Source organism: Phodopus roborovskii, unplaced genomic scaffold, assembly GCF_943737965.1.
Source record: "Phodopus roborovskii unplaced genomic scaffold, PHOROB, whole genome shotgun sequence".
NCBI lineage: Eukaryota > Metazoa > Chordata > Mammalia > Rodentia > Cricetidae > Phodopus > Phodopus roborovskii.
This window is the reverse complement of record NW_026126511.1, coordinates 31,646,389-31,667,485: the sequence shown is the minus strand read 5'-3', so window position 1 is coordinate 31,667,485 and position 21,097 is coordinate 31,646,389. Positions and strand designations below refer to the sequence as shown.

Here is a 21,097-nt window from a genome sequence, read left to right as displayed (position 1 = left end):
CTAAATAAGACAGGAAAGGCACATCCATGAAATATTATTAATATGGCTACTAAGGAAGAACTGAGCCCTGAAAACACCAGTTGACATGCTAGTACAGATTCAGAAAACCTGTATTAGCAGGTTTTCTGCTAGTGCATGCTAGTGATGCAGTCCGTCACTAGAAGAAGTGTTATAGGTCATTACATATATGGAGAGGAAGAATTTGTTTTCCCAGGGAAGATCTTTCTAAAGGATTATACCATACCAAATAGTCAGTCCTAAAAATGTATCCAAATAAGAAACTGTAAATTGAATCCGAAAATTATTTTTATGTATTTATTTATATGTTTAACATTGTATGTAACAATAATAATGGAAATTTATATATAAAGTAAAACTTATAGATTCATGATATTTATTCCTTGTTGTAGAATATGATATGTATAACTATATATTAATTTTACTTGGTAAAAAAATTCATGAATGTTTATGGACTTCTGGCTTTTCTTTAAGTATCTATTGTTTCACATACTCTTGCCTAAGATCAGGTTTATTTCAGCAAATTTTCCAATGTCTGAAAGACAAGGTTTTAAATAAACACTTAAAATTACTTTACACTATGGAGCCAATTTGGTATGATGTCAAGATCAGTGTTTCCCTGCTGGTCTGGTCCATGCCAGCCCAAAATAAAAAACAGAGAGGCTGTATTAGATAAAATGCTGTTGGCCAGTTACTAGCATTTCTTATTGGCTAGCTCTGTCATGTCATAAATATTAACCCATTTCTATTAATCTAAGTAGTTCTATGGGATCTTATCTTACAGAGAGAGGGCCCCAGCACCCTTCTCTCTATTTACAGAATCCTCCTTGTCTCCTAGGCCTGCCTATCTTGCTTTCCTATTGGCCAACAATGATTTATTCATTATCCAATACGAGAATCATATTTACAGAATGACATCTCCCATCGAATCATCTTTTCTGTCTAAAACAAAAAAGGGTTTTAACCTTAGCATAGCAAAATATATCACAAAACAGTTATCAAATAAGAGTCACAGTTAACAATATTCATTAACATTTAGGAAGATTTAAAGAAAATATTTTATCATCTATCCTATTTTTGTGAGTCTAAAGTCTTATATGTAACTTATCTTTAATCTTATCTAAGGAAAACTAGGACCATAACTAGCTGTCTTTAACTCCATCAAAGACCACAGAAAGATAATATATAAACTGTAGTAATGACAGAGACAAATCACAACCTGGTCAGTCACCTAAAGTTCTTCTGTAAAGTTCCATCTTCAGCCTATAGGCCATAGTGTGTCTGGCAGACTCCTCAGAAAAGCAGAAAACTTTAAACTTTCCACCTGTATTGTCAGTTAGTAACTTTTCTCTGTGTCCTGTATACTGTCTGGCAGACTCTTCTTCCATGAAGCAGGAAGAAACAATGTTTATCTTGTATCAGCAGTCACTTTCCAATGAGTCCTGCATGTCCAGTTTATACAGCATAAAGTCAAAGACCCAAACAAGATCAGTATCTTGCTCAAGTGGCTAGTTTTGCCATATTGGAGGCAAATTCCATAACGAGTTTCTTTGATGTCCACCTTCCTTTCTAAGGAAGAAGTTATGTCTCACTGTCAAGAAAACCCCTAAACCGTTTTATTGATATATTCGGTAGGTCTTTGAAAGGTTTGAATAATGCCTTTCCATCTTAAATACATCTCTGTATATCTAGAAATCCTATCTAACTTAACTATAAGTTTTGACTATTATAGGTAAAACCTAAATTAAGTTTTGACTATTATAGGTAACTATATAAAATCTTTACTAAATTATACATTACATTTCTAAATGAGCTATATAAACAATACCTAAATAAGAGAAGAAATAATACATATCAAAAATGACCTTAAATTGTATCAATAAATGAAAATCCATTCTAAAACAAAGTATTTATATCTATATAATAGGCTCCTTTATACCTTTAAAGATATTGGTTTTGATCATTAACCATATATATCCAACATCATATAAATGAAAACAAACATTTGTAGACAATATTTGGGAATTTGGGCGTCATTCTTTCTCACCTGCTGCCTGCTGTCATGGGGATTCTAAGAAGACACAAAAATCAAGGCTGTAGTCTGCAAGGCTGCCTTGTCCCAGCTGTTTTGAATGTTGGCTCACCTGGGATGCTGTTTCAGGGGGTCTTTCTTGATCAAACCATGTTAGTCTGGAAGGAATCCATAACTTTTTATTTTAAGTGGGAACATAAATAGAAATCCTTTCCCCTATTAACCTGTCTTTAGACTTAAATTTGTAAGTCAAAGCACTTTTAAAATATATAAATTGAATTAATCCAGCAGCTTTTCTTTTAACAGTTGTTATTTCCTCACCAGTCAAACAATACAAAGAAAATAGAATACAATACAGTATCCAGATTCTCTCTGTGCTATCCATTTTTACATGGCTTTTTTATTACTCTGTTTTTTTCTACATCTCTTTTTTTTTTTTTTTTTTTTTTTTTTTTGAGACAGGGTTTCTCTGTTTAAACTTTATCTGTCCTGGAATTAACTCTGTATACCAGGTTTACTTTGAAATCACAGAGATCTGCTTGCCTCTGTCTCCCAAGTGCTGGAATTAAAGGCGCGTGCCACTACACTCAGCTATTCTGTCTTTTTATTATTCTTTTTTAAACCATTTTATCTTGTTTCTTTTATTCTCTTCCAAGCCTACGTATAATTTAAAACACATTGTAAACCTTTGGAGATTTTTCTTAATCTGAATCTGTCTTTACTTTAAATTTTTATCTTTTTGTGGCCATGAGTCTTTTATCTACTAAACAACATCATTGATAAAATGAAAACCATAGCTGTATTAGCTGTAGTCTATCAAAGATGGTGTCAGGTACCTTTACTGCCAGAACTGAGAGCTGTGCTCACTGCCTTGGTCCTCCCTGCCATCCAGCAGCTTGCTGCTGGCTTGGAGATGTGGTCACTCTCATTGCCAGCTTTCCTAAACACCATTACATTGTTAGCAGAGCTAATTAAAAGCCTTCTGTTTTTTTTTTGCCACTTAGGCTGAGTCAGGAATCCTCCTTTAAAGGAGGCACATGAATCTCTGCTAGCCTCTATCAAAACAATCCAGCTGACAAAAATGCTGCTACCAAGAAGCCTTGCTTTTCTCTCTTCTTTTGTTTCTAAGCTTATGTTAAGTTTTAAGTGAAAGTTTTTATTAGGCACTTTGCCAGTGCCATTTTGAGTAAGGTTTGTTCTTGTTTCCTGGTCCCACAGCCATGCCAGCCCGAAATAACACACAAAGACACTGTATTAGATATAAAGCTGTTAGTCTGTTACTATCATTTCTTATCAGCTAGCTCTGTCTTAAATATTAACCCATTTCTATTAATCAAAATATTTCCATGTGGTCTTATCTTACCAGAGAGAGGGGCTGACATTCTGCACTCTCTGTCCTCCATCTTAAATCTCCTCCTACCTGTCCCTGAAACCTTCTTGTCTCCTAGTCCTGCCTATCTTTCTTTTCTATTGGCCAACAGATCTTTTTTTATTAACCAAGTATGGGAAACATATTTACAGAATGCCATCTCCCATCAGTATGATATTGCTAACTTAGGCTGGACTATGAGTGATTAGTTTTATTCTTTTTGTTATATTATAGTTATTATCATATTGGCTCCATATTTAATGTTGCTTAATACTCTGATATTGTGCCTTGACATTATAACTTAATATTGGGCCTCATTCTGGAACAAATATAGAGTGTAGCTCTGTAGATATGATGGTGCATTTAGACAGTTACACGTTTTATGACTTTGTGTTTTTTAACTTAACATATAAAGGAACATATTTTTGTATTACTATTTCATCTAGTAATGAGTAACATCTTGTGAAAATAATGATTATTGGGGAATTTGGAAAGACACAGAATCTTTTCCTGCTGAAGGACTTTTATGCAGTTAAATATTCATTGCTATACTTAACATCTGTTTTTGAGTATGATCATAATGTATTTACAATTATTTTATTTAACCATTTCCCAGATAAGTCTTTACTTAGGAAGATTTTTTTAATCAGGTTGAAACATTAAAGCCCAGTGGTTCAATTTGATATAAAATCATTCAGTGTTTATAACAATGCTAACATTAAAAACTCACTTGGCAGTTAGTAGCATTTTGCCTTTGTCAATTGTGGCAGCACGTTTTATTTTTATGCTTGTGTGTATGAAATCAAAGGAAGGCCATTCAAAAGATAAATTATAAAGAGAATAAAACACTGACAGAATAGTTAAAGGTACAGTATTTCCCTGGTTATTTTTATATTTCAATTTCAGATTCATGTTCTAGGTAACCCACCCTTCTGAAATGTAATGTCATCCAATGAACTGAACTAGCAATGACATTCATGAGAACAATGAATATAGATCCTAAAATTATTAATTCTTGAAGCTTTTTTATGAGAATAAAAAGTAATTTTTTCAAAAAAAATTAGTATATGCTGTGATATCAAATACATTTAAAATTCACACTGTACAATGCCTTTAAAATGGACTTTATGCATAATTATATAATACAAAAGTAATTAGGATTAATACATGACCATAGTATGAGCGTTTGACGGAAATAACATTTTAATACTGTAGCATAGAAAATAAAAGACCCAGAGACTGATATTGGGTTTCCATTTTCAAGCTGAAGATGAGAAAAGCAAAGCAGTCAAGCAATTAGCTCTGGCCTCTACCTCAGGCTGAAAGGGCTGACCCTGCCTCCAGGAGTTCTCATCAAGCCTCAGACTGCTGCCTCCCCTCAGTGAGGCTGGAGAATAAATCCTCATTTGTGACCTTCACTTTTTATTCCTGCTTAGTGCTAGTAGTAAAGGAATGTGATCCCAAGTCCCAATATCACCTTTGTGTTTCTCTTAAGACTGGGTCAGGAAGCAGTTTCTTGTAGCAATTTATTCAAGGGTACCTCCTACTTTCTCTTCTAAGAGGTTCAATGTGGATGGATTGATGTTGAGGTCTTTGATCCATTTGGACTTGAGTTTTGTGCATGGCAACAAACCTGGGTCTATCTGCAGTCTTCTACATGCCCTCATCCAATTGTGCCAGCACCAATTGTTGAAGATGCTGTCCTTGCCCCCATTGTATAATTTTAGCTGTTTTGTCGAAAATCAGGTGTTCATAGGTGTGTGTGTTAATGTCAAGATTTTCAAATCAATTCCATTGGTCTACCTGTCTATTTTTGTGTCAAAACCAGGCTGTTTTTAGAATTATGGCTCTATAGTAGAGCTTAAAGTCAGGAATGGTGATGCCTCCTGAAGTTCTTTTATTTTATATGGTTGTTTTGGCTATCCTGGGTCTTTTGTTTTTCCATATAAAGTTGATTATTATCCTTTCAAGGTCAGTGAAGAATTGTGGTTGGATTTTAATGGGGATTGCATTGAATCTGTTGATTGATTATGGCAAGATTGCCATTTTTATTATGTTTGTACTACGTATCCAAGAGCATGGGAGATCTTTCCCTTTTCTGGTATATTCTTTAATTTCTTTCTTTAGAGCCACAAGTTCTTATTATATAAATCTTTTACTTGTTTGGTAAGCGTTCCACCAAGATATTTTATGTTGCTTGTGTCTATTATAAAGGGTGATGTTTCTCTGATTTCTTTCTTTGTCTCTTTGTCATCTGAAAAAAGTAAGACTACTGATTTTTTTTGAGTTTTTCTTGTATCTTGCTAGTTTGCTGAAGGTGTTTAGCAGCTGTAGGAGTTCCCTGGTAGAGTTTATTGGGTCATATCATCTGCGAATAGAGACAGTTTGACTTATTTCTTTCCAATTTGGATCCCCTTGATCTCCTTTTGTTGTCTTATAGCATTAGCTAGAAGTTCTACTACAAAATGCCAGGGGCACAGTCACTGAGAGAAACAATTAATAAATGGGATCTCTTCAAACTTAGAAGCTTCTGTAAGGCAAAGGACACAGTAGACAAGACCAAATGGCAGCCCTCAGACTGGGAAAAGATTTTCACTAATCCTATACCCGACAAAGGGCTGATCTCTAAAATATACTCAAGAACTAGCCAACAAAACACCAAACAACCCTATTAAAAAATGGGGTACAGAACTGAAGAAAGAATTCTCAATAGAGGAAATCAAAAAGGCTGAAATACACTTAAGAAAGTGCTCCGCATCCTTAGCTATCAGGGAAATGCAAATCAAAACAACTTTGAGATACCATATTACTTCTGCCAGAATGGCTAAAATTAGAAACACCAATGATGACTCATGTTGGAGAGGATGTGGAAAAATGGGAACACTCCTCCACTGCTTATGGGAGTGCAAACTCATACAGCCATTTTGGAGATCAGTATGGCTGTTCTCAGGAAAATGGGAATTAGTTTACCACAGGACCCAGCAATCCCCCTCTTAGGCATATACCCAAATGATCCACATCCATGCAACTATGTTCATAGAAGCACTATTTGTAATAGCAAGAACCTGGAAGCAACCTAGATGCCCCTCAATTGAAGAATGGTTAATGAAGATGTGGCACATCTATACAATGGAATACTACTCTGCAGAAAAAAATAATGGTATCTTGAAATTCGCAGGCAAGTGGATGGCACTTGAAGAAACCATCCTGAATGAGGTAACCAAGTCACAAAAAGAGGAACACAGTATGTACTCACTTATATATGGATTTTAGACATAGAGCAAAGGATCACCAACCTATAATTCACACCACCAGAGGAACTAGGATACAATGTGTATTCTAAGAGATTCATATAAAGTCCCTCACAGAACTGGCAAAGGATAAGTCCCCCAGAGCAAAGAGGAAGTTGGGGGGGCAGCAAATGGAGAGAGAAGTAAGAGAAAACAAGGAGGAGGAAAGGAAAACATGTGCGACCAGGAAGATTGAGCCTGGTTAGGAATAGAAGACAGGAAAGAGAGAGCATAAAAGAGGGAGCCAATATTGGTTTGAAGATAAAATTGAACATGAAGAAAGGTCTAGAGAACTACAAGATTGCTGCCAACTAACAATTTGAGCTTGTGTAATGCCCTTACCGGAGAGTAAGATCAACACTAACTTATCCATGGAGCCCTCAACTAATGTCTGTTGGAAATAGGAGCAAACACCCATACATAAATACTCAGTCGAAGTAGAACCCAGATGCAGATGGAGAGGACAAGACCAAGTGGCAGAAACTCATAGAGACAGCTTACCTGAACAAGGAGGAGCTAACTGGCCAACAGACTGATAGCTGGGAAGCCAGCATGGGACTTACTCAGGCCCCCCTGAATATGGGTCTCAGCCAGAAGCAGTCTAAGGAACAATGGAGCCATGATGTATCCCTGGTCCACAAAAGGACCTTGCAAACACATCCCATGGAGGGATAACTGCCTTAATCTAGAGACAGGAGGGAAGCCCTAGTCCCTACTTCACATGACCTGTCAGATCTACATGACCCCATCTGAGGGCATTCCCCTACATATGGAAATGGGGTGGGGGGATGGGAGGGGAGGGTGGTTAGAGTACATGTGAGAGGGCAGAGAGGGTAAAAGGGAGTGAAGGAGGGAAGGAGTAGGGGAGAAGGGAGGGAGGGAGAGATGGAGCTAGGGAGGGAGGGAGAGGGAATTGGGATCCACATGTAAAATAATAAATTAAATGAAAAAAAAATGCTTTGACTCCAAAATTTAAGTTCAAGGACAAGTTACTGGGGAAAAGGATTTCTATTTTTGTTCCCACAGAAAATGAAAAGATGTGGATTCCTTCCAGACTAATGTGGTTTTATCAAGCCAGACTGCCTGAAACAGAGTACCAGGTGATTCTACATTCAAAACATCTGGATAAAGCAGCCTTATAGACTACAGCCAGGATTTCTGCATCTTCTTAGAATCCCCCATGACAGTGCCCCCTTACCAGCAGGAAGTAGTTTGGAAAGAACGATGCCCAAATTCCCAAGTATTGTCTATAAATGTTTGTTTTCATTTAAATGGACTTGGTTATATAATATATATAAGACTAGGTCAATTTCTGGTAGCTCAGTGTGACCTTAACTTAACAGAGATCTATCTAACACTATATCCCAAGTGGTGGGATTAAAGGTGTGTAGCACCACCACATTGCTTCTATAGCTAACTAGTGTGGCTGGTTTTGCTTTATGCACCCTCAGGCACTTTAATAATACATATATAATATGTCAGCTCTTAATACTCTGTATTCTCACTGGAAACTAATTATGAATCTTTTCATATGTAGCCATGAATAATTCCAGATTTCATCCATGAGATGTCTTTTTTTGGATGAGACAACAACATAAAGAGCCTTTACATCCTAGATTCTTAAGAATTACATCTTCCAACTCTCACAGAAAGAGTGCCATTGATTCTGGTGTGAATATACAGGTTGATATAATTGTGTATATTACTGAATTTTCCCCAAGATAATCAGACTGGATATTTGTTTTTATTTATTTTTCTATTCCAATTTTTTATCTTTTTTCATATATTCATTATCAAATGGAAAATAGAACACATCAACAACAATGTGACAATTAACCAAAAACAGACCCTTTAGATTTTTCATACATAGCTAATCTTTTTTTTTTTTAATTTAAAACAAAATATGTGAATCTCTGTGACATTGGACTGATTGGGCTATCTTCTGTTTACCCAATGTCTCATACATAAATCATAAGGAGAAAACAGAAATACATCTATGAATTCATTATAATACTTTTTTCAACACTACTGTTTGAATTTTTCAGGAAAAGGAGATTCACCCTAATTTTATATGTTCACAGAATAGTCTTTCATGTCCCACATTCATATGTAATCCATTTGAAACAGTATTATCAGAACTGTCCATGTTCCAAGACTGAGCTAAATTTTGAGAGAAAACCTGGATGTAGTAAAACTAAGAACGTCCCCATTGTTTAAAGATGGGCAAAGTAATCCAGTATGAGGAATAGGTTTCCAAGAGCCACAAAGTGTTATCCACAGCCCTTCTACCCACTGATAGAAGTCTCACAAGCAGACCAAGCAACACAGCTGTCACATATATGTGGAGACTCTAGGTCAGTCCCATATATTCACAGGTGTATATTAGATGTAAAGTAAAGGGAAACCATATTAAAATTCATATTCTCGGAGTGCTTAGGCACAAGGAGAACCCGAAGTGGGACTCATGGATCTCCCTAGGAAGGGGAACTAGAAGAGATCTTCTGAGTGCCCTGGTGGTGGGTTGGGATGGAAATGTGAGCGATCAGGTTGGGTGTGGATGGAGGGAAAGAGACTGGAGATCGAAAAGGGGAGCATTCTGGGTTGAGGTAAAAACTTGGTGAAAGGATAACTCTCATGAATATACAAGGATGACCCCAATTAAGATTTCTAGTAATAGAGTGATACTTGAGCTGGCTATCTCCTGTGATCAGATTAGTGACCCTAATTGTCATCAGAAAGCTTTCATTAACTAACTGATGAAAACAAACACAGAGACTCAGAGTCAAACATTAGGCAATACCTGGGACTTCTCACTGAAGAGAGGGGGGAAGGACTGTTGGATCTAGCGAGGTCAAGAAAATCAAAAGAAACCCCAAAGAAACAACTAGCTTGTGCTCATAGGAATTCACAGCTGTCTGAACAAACAACCAGTAAGCTATTTTCAATGTTAATAAAGACATTTAATAACTTAGTTTGAAGAGAAGATCACAGAAAGTGCTGGAGGTTTCACTATAAGTCTTCTTAGTAGTGCAACAAACAGAAAGATTGTGGAAGGGACAGGTAGGCCTGGGGAAGTTTTTATTCTTGACATTACTTGGGATTTCCCCATCCGCTTTGGCAAGGTGTGCTTTAAGAGAATTATTACTTAAGACATTTGTTCTCATCTTAGGTAATTAGATATTTTTATCACAAATACTTCCCCAGTAAAAGTATCAAACAACACATTTCATGTAGAAAGAGCTTGGTTTCCATAGTACCATTATTTTATAATACAAATTCAATGCTTCAATAATTTTAATATGAACCTTCTTCCTATACTTTTGTAAGTTCCAATCAGTCTTTAATTCAAAGGGGGTGGTCAGATAAATTTATATTTTATGTAGTAATAAATGTATAAATATCCACATAAAATCATTTGTAATATACAAAAATACTTTTCAGATATGAACTGCCTTATTTATTAGTATTGTTGAACACTGCTAAGAGTTCTTCATGTCAATGTACAGAATGTAGATTTATGACTATTCATGCAGATTGGATGAACATATGCTAAGATCATCATGTTCTATCACATGCCACATTATGTCATCTCTCTGAGTTAGCATAAAAGAGATGAACTTGATATTTCACTTAAGTTCTTCATAAGTTTTTTTTTCAATTTTCTACTTAATTAATATATAATGGCCAAAAAAAAAAAAGACAGAGCGTACAGATTTTTCCCTACAGTGAGCTATTCCTTCAAACAAGGTATATACCACAAGCAAAGAGAGGATACATTTAATTGACTTACTTGCGTATACACACAATTCTTTAAAAATATCCTATGTAATGACCCTAGACATACATTTGACTAAAAGTAAAATTTAAAACAATGATACACAATTAGAATCTACCAACTCCAGAATATATCATTTCCTATTGCTAATTCAGATTCAAGTATAATATAATGAGTTTAATTCATAAGTGATTAAAATCCAGCATGTTAAATACATAAAAGAATATGACACAAATGGCACTATGAAGCTCACAAGAATCAAGATGTTCCTATATAGTCATCCCTAGTTTAAAAAACTGAATTAAATTAGGCAGTGTACAAGGTTGAATAAAATCATGCCTAAATTCATGTTCAACTGAAATTCAGAGTTTGAGATTAACTATATGCTAGGTCTTGGAAAATTTAATTGTTAAGATGAAGACTAGATAATAGTCAATGACTGCAGTTCTGTGAGGAGTTCCATAAGGAAACAGAGACATACATTACCAAGAAAAACAGCAGCAAGGCAGGCAGAGATTTCAGTTACACAACTGCTTTTAGGTTATTAAATGATACTGGTCACCTAGAAGCAAAGACAGGATCATTGTGAGCATTTCAGTGAAATTTTCTGAAGGAACAGACTCCTACCAAATACTCAAGTTTTATAGATTTGACTCCAGGAATACCATAGAACAAATGTTGCTTCTAAACCAATTAATAAAAATAGCTTAGAATTATTCTCTGGTGTAGCAAACCTACTTGAATCTTTAGTAAAATGTGATACTGAAAAAGTTGCAAACTGATGTTTTGAATTTAAGAGAGATAGGATACTAAAAGTTTGGTGGGTAGGCAATTAAGGTGCACTTCTACTATGGGAAAAATGATCAAAATATAATGTCTGGAAATACTTTTAATAAAATAAAAATGAAGACAGAAATTAAGATGATGAATGTCACCTATCAGTAGACTGCTTGTGTAGCTTGGTCATGGCTCTAAATTGTGTTCTATCATCACAAGAAAAATAAAAACCAATAAATATATAAATAAATATACTAAACCTCACCAAAATCATATTGAGCAAACAAAACTGAACAAAAATTAATAAAAATGGTTATGTGTACCCTGGTAAATATAACATGGAAATAATCTACAAATGTATATTTTTCTACAATATTTATGTGGTAACAAAGTTGTTTTAATGGCAAGAAAAATTAATATCATTATTAAAACACAATAAAAGATAAATTAATAGTTAAGATGGAAGAAAAAGACTTTGGTGTTTGACTAAACACAGTAAGTAAGACAATCCAAAGTAAAATCTTTTTAAAACAGACAATTGCAGACAAATGAAAATGTGATTATGAACTAAAATTAATCATGCTGTGGGAAAAATAATTAGATTATATTTCTGGTTCTGAGGTGGTGGAAACACACGTCCTTCAGAGATACAACATAACCTCAGATTCCACCTTATGTATAGTGTGACACACTCTCTTCCCTACCAAAGGAAATGAAAGAGGATAACCACTGAGGTGGGCATGTATCTTAGGAGCCATGGCAAGAACATCAGAGAGGAACGAACTTTGGGAGGATGACCCTACAATAGAGCAAGAGGATTCACTCAAAATCTTCAAGCTGAATTTTTAATATGATTATTTCCTTCCTGGCAACAAATTTCATCTCTGGCAAAACCCCCAAATCCTTAAAATTGGAGGCCAAATCCAGAACCCTTCCAAGGCATCATGAACAAATGATGCTTTAAGCATTAATACAAACCTACTCCCGAGTCTGTTTATACTGAGAAGTTCCGATTACCCATGAAATGAGATGATTTTTGAAGAACTCAAGTTCTGGACTGCATTTCAAGTTTTAAAATGTAATTCAGAGCTAAAGTGAGTCTGAGAATCAATACATGCTTGAAAACAAATTAAAATGAAAAGAAGAGGTATAGACCAAGAGAAATGCAATTATACCAAACCTTCTACATGCAATGATTATTAATAATAATGAAAGCAGCAGTAATCTTAAGACTACAAACTTTCCATCTAATGCAGAAAGGAAGTTGCAGACTGATTGTGAAATAGTTAATTACTTAGCCAGATGTGGTAGTGCATGCTTGTAATCCCAAAATTCTGGAGGCTGAGGAAAGAGAATCACCATGTATAAAGGCCGACATGCTGTATTTAGTGACTTACAAGAAACAAATCTGCTTCAAATTTTGCAGATAAGGACAATAGGGAAGTAATTTATCCACATAGTTCAAATTTATGATTATTTTCTGAAATGGAAAGATACAGGCAAAATAAACACTTATTCTGGAACAAACTATCAAATATAACAGGCCCTATAAGGATTCTATGTTAGTTGTGTGCCATAGCATTGTAATTATAAACTTTGTTTTAATTGTTTTCATAAACTGAAATGTACATGAAGAAGATAAATGAATGAGAAAGACAAATGAATGTCCCTTGGGAAGAGTTCTCAGTACAGAAGAGCACTTGCTGTACAAGCATGAAGTACTGAGTTCAGATCCTCAACAGTCACATAAAACTCAGGCATGGCTCTAAGAGGTGAGAGCTGGAGAGACATGGGCATATATGAGGAATGCTAGCCAGCCATCCAGATAAAAGTAAGCAAGCTAATGTAGAAAGCAACAGAAAACACAGCCTTCCTCAGTCCTCTATAATTGCACACACTTGGAATCATACATGTATATACATCACAAATGCTTGTAACACACACACACACACACACACACACCATGGCTGGTGAACACATAGAAACCGTTACTATTCTCTGTATAATCACAATGCTCAAAATTCCCATTAAATCTTTATGAGTTGACAATTATAAAGCCTGAATGAAACTTCTTGAGATTTTCATTTCATCAATGGGACAAACCCCTGATGAAAATATTTCTTAAAGTATTATAAATATCTCCATTCTCATGTGATAAGCAAAATTATTAAACTTTGTTATAGTAGGAATATAAAACTCAAATTGTTTAATTTACTCAAAACAATAACCTTCCTGTTACAAAAGAGAAAGACAAGATAGATTGGTTTGAGACAATAACCTACAAATATGAATTGTTAGGTTACTGACTTGCACACAACTTTAAAGCATCATTAAATGTGTAGTACAAAGGGGAAAAGATGGAACTTTGAGGTATAAGATTAAATGAGAAAGGTAAGGTGAAAGAGTACAGAACACTCAGAATGGAATGAAAGTCAAGGACATTTATTAATGGATTTATAAAGAATTTCAGAATCACTCCCCGTGTCCTTTCTGCAGTGAGCACCATGGCCCCAAGTGCTCATGTGCAAGGCAAGGTCTCCTAACTACAGTGGGCTGAAAGCATGTGAGCACCTCCTCCAGACCACCAGTGCCACTGTTAACTTCCAGAGTATTGACATGGCCAGAACTTAGACTTAGAAGGATGCTTGCCTCCAGGTCTTGGGGCTTGAACAAGGTGCTGAAGCTGCTCCTGGAATCGGGAACAAGGGCCTATTGCATCTGGTAATCTGTGATCACTATGGAAAAAGATCATAGAGCCATCTTCTTTAACCATAATGGCTGCCTGAAACAGGATAGAATCCTGGCCTAAAGCCATCACTTTAAGATCTCCTGGTCCAGTACCCAGATCCCGAAAAATCACTTCCCACACAGGTTCCAAAGATCTGTAGATGGTGAACATTTCCCTACATGTGCTGTATCTTTCCAATGTCCAGGAACTTCCCATCATTTACTAACACCTAGGGCTCGTGCTGCTCTCCCTTGTCAATGAGGTGCTCAGGAGTGTGGTGCCAAATCCAATGCCTCACAGCTGATTATCCAGCAGGCTCGGGTGTCCCTGTTGATCTGACAAGAGGACTTCAGCTTCATCCTGGATGATGTACTATCACCAAGATGAGCTTTAGCCAAGAGTACACAGCAGCTGCAGAAGTTAAACAAGTGGCCCAGCAAGAAACCCACAGGGTCCAGTTTTTGGTGGAAAAAGAAAAGCAAGAACAGCGACAGAAGTTTTGGCTGGCTGAAGTGGAAATGACGCTGCCAAAATGCTTGAAAAGGCAAGGAGCAGGAATTCTGGCCATATGAAGCTCTGAAAGGTCATCACATCACAGGACAGCATCCATCTCAACCTTGTGCTGAATCTATAGAATGAAAATTTATTTGGGGAAATGAAAGCCTCATTAAGGCTTACAAATGAGTTGTGGACACCAAGAACTCTACCAACAAAGAAGTGGATGCATATCACCACATTCAGATTTCAGGAGCCAGCTAGGAAGATGAGAGCACCTCCTCTTAACTCAAGCATCACAAGATGGATTCCTCTGTACTTGCCCCCTTGGATTAAAGAAAACTGAAGACTAATTCTTCCAGCAGGCTTTCCAACTCTCTGTACTGGGCTAGGGGATGGGGCTGACAATGGAATTTCTCAGTGATTTCCTACAGTGTTGTCCCTCCCTCAAAATGGGGAGAGATAACCACCATTGCAAAAATTCTCCGTAAAATTTTTATTACTTAAACTTTAAAGGGGAAAAAAAAAGTATTTCAGAGTATCAAGGACTCAAAAGGAAATAAAATAACAAACAGTGAAGTACTGCTTTCAAAAACCCGAAGTTCTACATTAGTACCATTTCATTTTAAAATTGTAGAGAAGATGCTTGGAAGGAAGAGTGACAAAATAGCATCATTCATTAAATTGTATAGATTATATAAACATCTAATTTAGAAAGGGAAAATTAATGCTTTTGAAAATAATTTGAAGACTAATATTTATAATGACATTCATCACAATATTTTACTCCTGGAAAATTATGGGAGAATTAAAGTTCAATCAAAAGTCAAAGGAGACAATACATATCTGAAATAAGTTGTAAAATTCTAGAATGAAGATGACAAAGTTATATTTATGCAAGATTTTTAATATGTTCAAAACTCTGGCTTGGAAATAGTAATCAGAATGGTTCTTTTCAAGTTGAGAAGTAATTTCTCTATGATGATTTACCTAATTTGAAAGAGAATGATTCTATTATTTCACTTGTTATAAATGTCAAAAAATATTTTCAGTGTATTTCAAACCGAGACTGGGCCAAAGTTTGAGTTTGTGTAAAATTATAAATGTGAACTTTACTTTTTGAAAATTCAAGCAAACATACAAATATTTAAAGCATGTACTCATAATATATTGGGGAAAGTGAAAATATATCATCATGATACTGACAGAGACTTTAAAATACAATAACTTTTAGGAATATAGTTTATATAGATTACAATTGTGTATTCATAAATACACATATGAAAATAAATTGCAAATTACAAAAACAACAAAATAGACATTGAGAGAAAGGAAACAAATATAAATGTTTGATTTGTGCATACCACAGAATTTACACAGTTTCATTAACATATAAATAGCTCACATATATAACCATCTGTTCATTAATTCTGATAAATGCAAGAGTAAAAATTAAGATTAATAGAATTTGCTGTGAGAGATTTGCTACATGTATCGGCAGCATTTCTCAGCAGGTTTATGTTGCTCTCCAAGAAACTTTTTCCATTATATTAGTGACTTACAATACCTGCATGTGTTTTTATAGACAGCAAAGCTCTGCAAAATAGCTCTTTTATTCTTATCTGTTGATGCTTATGCTTTGCCAGTTGTGAGTCTTTAATTTGGTGATCATAAAATTCCTTAAAATACATGTGAAAGATTCAAAGACAAAAATTAAGAGTGTAAATACTCATTAGACTGTCCCTTAGTCTATAGTCATCCTAATTTTTCTCATTAATATAATAATTTAAAATTATTTATTCCATTTAATTAGTCCTTTGTGAATTTGATGAGAATATTTCATACATCTTTCATGCACTGGCAGTGCAACAACGGAGAAAAGTTCAACAAAACTAATTCATTCTTTCATCAGACTCCGGTTTACTTCCATTTGCAAAATCTAGGTAAAGAAGTAATTGCATAATTCCCAGCTATCAGTCTAGTCTTTGGGGGGGGGGGTCAAATTAGTTCCTCCTTGTTCAGGTCAGCTGTCTCTACGTGTTTCTGCCACCTGGTCTTGTCCTCTCTCTCTGCATCTGACTCAGACCTCCTGAATATGGGTCTCAGCTAGAAGGACTGAGCAGTCTAAGGAACCTCAGACAGTGGAACCAGGATGTATTCCTGGTGCACAAAAGGACATTAAGGACACATCCCCCATGAAGGGATACTCCCTTAACCTAGAGACAGGAGAGAATTCCTAGTCCCTACTTCAAATGACTTCACAAATTTACATGACCCCACCTGGATGGCATAGCCCTACATATGGAATGGGGGTGGGGGGATGGGAGGGGAGGGTGGTCAGAGTCCATGTGAGGGAGGTGAGAAGGTAAGAGGGAGGGAGGGAGAGGGAACTGGGATCGACATGTGAAATAAAAAAAAAAAAAGTAATAATGAAAGAAGGAATTGCAATAAATAGCATTGAAAAGTAAATCAGTGTTATTACCGGAATCAAGAGAAATTGCTGTGAAAAAAATAATGCAAGGAAGTGCTCATTCAGAGATTAATTTTGGTCAGGATTTCTAGGTGTTTATGTGGATGCTGAGAAAAGTAGAAACTTGTATATAAAGCAAAAACTTAGAGGCTTCTTAGAATACATATCATTGGAGTTTAGGCTTATTATTCTAATGTATGTGAAATTTCTACAATTTACACACTCATACCAGAAGATATATATACACATTTACAAGAATGGAAAGACACTGAAACATTATAACTGAAAATTCAACTTAGTGTGTTCACACACTGATGATCACCCTAGTGGATTTCTTATAGATATATTTGGAGATTCTGATAGATTAGTACTTAAGCTAAACTGGGGCAACCAAAACAGAGAAATTGTACTGAACAATAATAAAATAAATATATCAAAAATGATTTAAATATTAAAGGTAATTATTTGGATGAGTAGGAACTCATACTTCCTAATACTTATCAAATGATATTCTTTTACTAGATAATTGATTTATTTATATATGATTTCTAAAGTTCAAAATTATGATTATGGATTCTCTCCATAATAGTGACTTTAATTCATTCATATCTTTATTATATCCCAGATCATCTTTTTATGCATATTTATATTATTTAAAATTTAGCTCAATATACAATAATATTTCAAATAATCATTGCTTGAACTAATTCAAGCTAATACTCAAAAGCAATAAAGCAGAATATAATTTTCTCAATGGGGACAATTACTTGTTTTCTTTCTTGCAAAATTTTATTGAAAAAAACTCATGAAATATATCCCTAACCTTTTTTTAACTCCACAACTCATTAGACATTACTCATTTCCTCACTTACAAAATGCCTCTCTCTCTCTCTCTCTCTCTCTCTGTCTTTCTAGTTCTTACAAGCAAGCAAGCCAACAAACACAAAACATACTTTTAAACATGAGAATACATAAGCCACACACACACACACACATAAATAAATCCATAAAAACATAAATTTGGGTGCCATAATAGATGAATGAACAGTGACACAAAATTGGCCAAATAAAGCAATATGAGAGAAGTCTACAAAATGTCACCTTCTCTCAAAAAAATTAAAAAAAAAATATCTTTGTGTTTGTTTTGCATTTACACTGCTGTTGGGCATGGATCTAACCAGAGATACCTATCGAGAGAACAAAGCTATTGATAACTTCTTTGTTAGCAATGGTGTCTGATTCCTCTTTTCTCTCCACTTTTTGAGACTATATTAATCCTCTACTTGCCAACTTATTCTTTTACCATCTTCTCTACCCTCCATTATTTCTACTCCATATCTAAGATTTTCCTCTTTTCTCTTTCTTATTTTCTCAAGTTCATTTTGTAGTGCCTAACTAGTTGCTATTGAATCTGCATTGCTATGTCTACCACAGGATCTATCATTCACCATCAATTAAACACTAATAACCTTTAGCTACTGACAAGATGTTATGTCTACCTTTGCATGACTATGCTAAAATTCATTCGGGATGTAGCTTATTCAGGACATGTTCATGCTGTCACATTTGCTATGAGTACATATGTGCAATTGTCCTTCTGTGCTTGAAACCTTGGTCTTTGATTTTATTGAGCGACCATGGTCCTTATAATCTTTCCACCTCGTGTGCAAAGATATGAGCACTCTAAATCTTTGTGTTCTGTTCAAGTAGATTAGTTAGGATTGTCTATGCTGATTTTGATCAGTAATTTCAATCATGTGCATGAAGAATTTTCTCAGTTCTAAGTTAGGAGATGATTATATATATATATATATATATATATATATATATATATATATATCAAAAGGCATGTAAGAGATAGTCATCATGGTTTTTTATGGAAAAATACATAATTTCTATTGTTGAATATATATTCAAATCTTCTAATCATCATTAATAAATCCAAATTTAAATCAATTTCCATTTTATCACTTATCTCCAATTTAACTTCATATGGAATACAGCATTACAGGAATTCTCTCTAAAATTTAACATGACTACTGTTTCCATTTAAAAACAACTTTAAAATAAAAACAATTGTACATATTTGGCATTGTATTTTGCATTTGTAAAATCAACCAAAGAAGACTGAGCACCAGGAGCAGTTTTGAGATCTTTTATATCCATGACTCTGCATTCTTCTTGAGGACAGATGTATTTGTATCACTTCTTTTAGCTTCCAAGAATTATGTATGTTTCTTTTAAATAAATATATTCACTATATTTATTAAATTCTATGAGAAAGTAGACCTGAATTCATACTTGTATAATAAATAAGAATGGATATTTTGAATTCTGGGATATGGATAATTTGTTAATTTTCTTAAAATTCTTATACAATCTGTATGGAGATATACCAACTATTTTCTTTCTTTTGAACTTTATGATTTTCATTTAAAACTAATTTTAATTTTTAAATTTTTGTTTTCAAGTGCTTATGCTTATAAACAATAAAATATGATCATGTCTATACCTCATATCTTTTATCCAACCACTCTATGCAACACTAACAAACCATCCCCAACATTATGCTTTCCTTTTTGTTTCATATAAAAGTTCCTGGCTCAACTTTTCTTTCTTAGGAACCCCTATCTACTCTAGCAAATGTGTATGGCATCTGTCAAATGGTTGAGAAAAAGAGAGAGAGACAGCATGCATGATGAGATTTGAAAGTCAGTAGGTCAAAAGGTACCCATCCTATAATAATTAAGGGGATGAGCTAGGTTTTGGTGGGGGGTGATAGGAGAGGAAAGGAGGGTGAGGGAACTGGGATTGACATTTAAAACAAACCTGTTTCAAACTTAAGTACAGAAAGGAAATAAAATTATTCATTATTCAATGAAGTGAGAAGGATCCCACTAAAAGTAGTGTAATATTTTTAAAGGGCAATAACTCTAATATTCTTGTCCCTTTCTACTGGGATTCCTGCCTTTGAATTGCTACTATACCTTTGTAACAATGGGAAACAAAGAATGAATGGTTCAACATGGGAGCTTTAAGATACAAACCAATTCACAAACACAGTAGCAATTTAACCATAATAATTTATACTTTTGTCCCATAACTTACTATAACCTCAATTTGTAGTACTATTCTTCATTCAGAGGAAAATTGGTATCTGTCCAAGTTACCATTTTTTTTAATTGAAAGAAAACTTAGTAAATATTTGATATCATTTCAATGTGGAGAAAATGGTATATACACATATAAAAACATGTATATGCTTACATATGAATATGTAAGTTTCTCTATGGCTTATGTCTTCCTCATTCCTTATTATTATTTTTTTTTTTGCCATTATTTCCTCATTCTGTTTTTCTGTTTTCCATGTCAGATTTTATGTTAAAGGAGACCAACAATACTGCAGTTATCAGATTTTCTCATTTCTTGACTAGTTGTTCCACATTCAATCTATAACTGATTAAAACAAATTTTGATCAAAATCAGCATAGTGTTGGAAATTATTAAGGTTAAGAATCTAGATCACAAACCAACACTAAATGTAGGCAGGACAAGAGCTGAAAAGAAGAAGCTAGAGATAGGATGTATGTATGAACTGTCTGCTGGCTTTCTCACTAGTTTAAGACCAGGTAAATTTCTTATACAGGTCATGACCACCTGTCTATGGATGAAACCTCCTACGTCTAATAATAATTAAGCAAATCATTATATGTTTTAAAAGAAATCTAGCACTAGGTAAATGTCCAGAAGTCTACAACGATGGACCCAATTAACTAAACAATAGTAGAGAGGCTACCTTAAATGCCCTTTCCCAATAATGAGATTGATGACTACCTTATATGCCATCCTAGAGCCTTCATCTCTTAACTAATGGAAGCAGAAGCAGACACCCACAACTAAACACTGAGCCCAACTCCAGGAATCCAGGAGTGATGAGCAAAGGGGTCAAGACCAGGTTGGAGAAACCCACAGAAACTGCTGACCTGAACAAGGGGGAGATCATGGGCTCCAGTCTGATTGCTGGGAAACCAACATAGGACTGATCCAGACACCATGAAAGTTGGTGTTAGTTAAGAGGACTGAGAAGTCTATGGGACCTCTAGTCATGGATCAGTATTTATCCGAAGTATAGGAAAGGACTTT

At 34.9% G+C, this 21,097-nt stretch overlaps 1 pseudogene; it reads left to right on the top strand.

Moving 5' to 3' along the window:
- The first annotated feature begins 13,902 nt into the window (after positions 1-13,902).
- Positions 13,903-14,673, top strand: LOC127230455 (prohibitin-2-like; annotated as a pseudogene).
- The last annotated feature ends 6,424 nt before the right edge of the window (positions 14,674-21,097 follow it).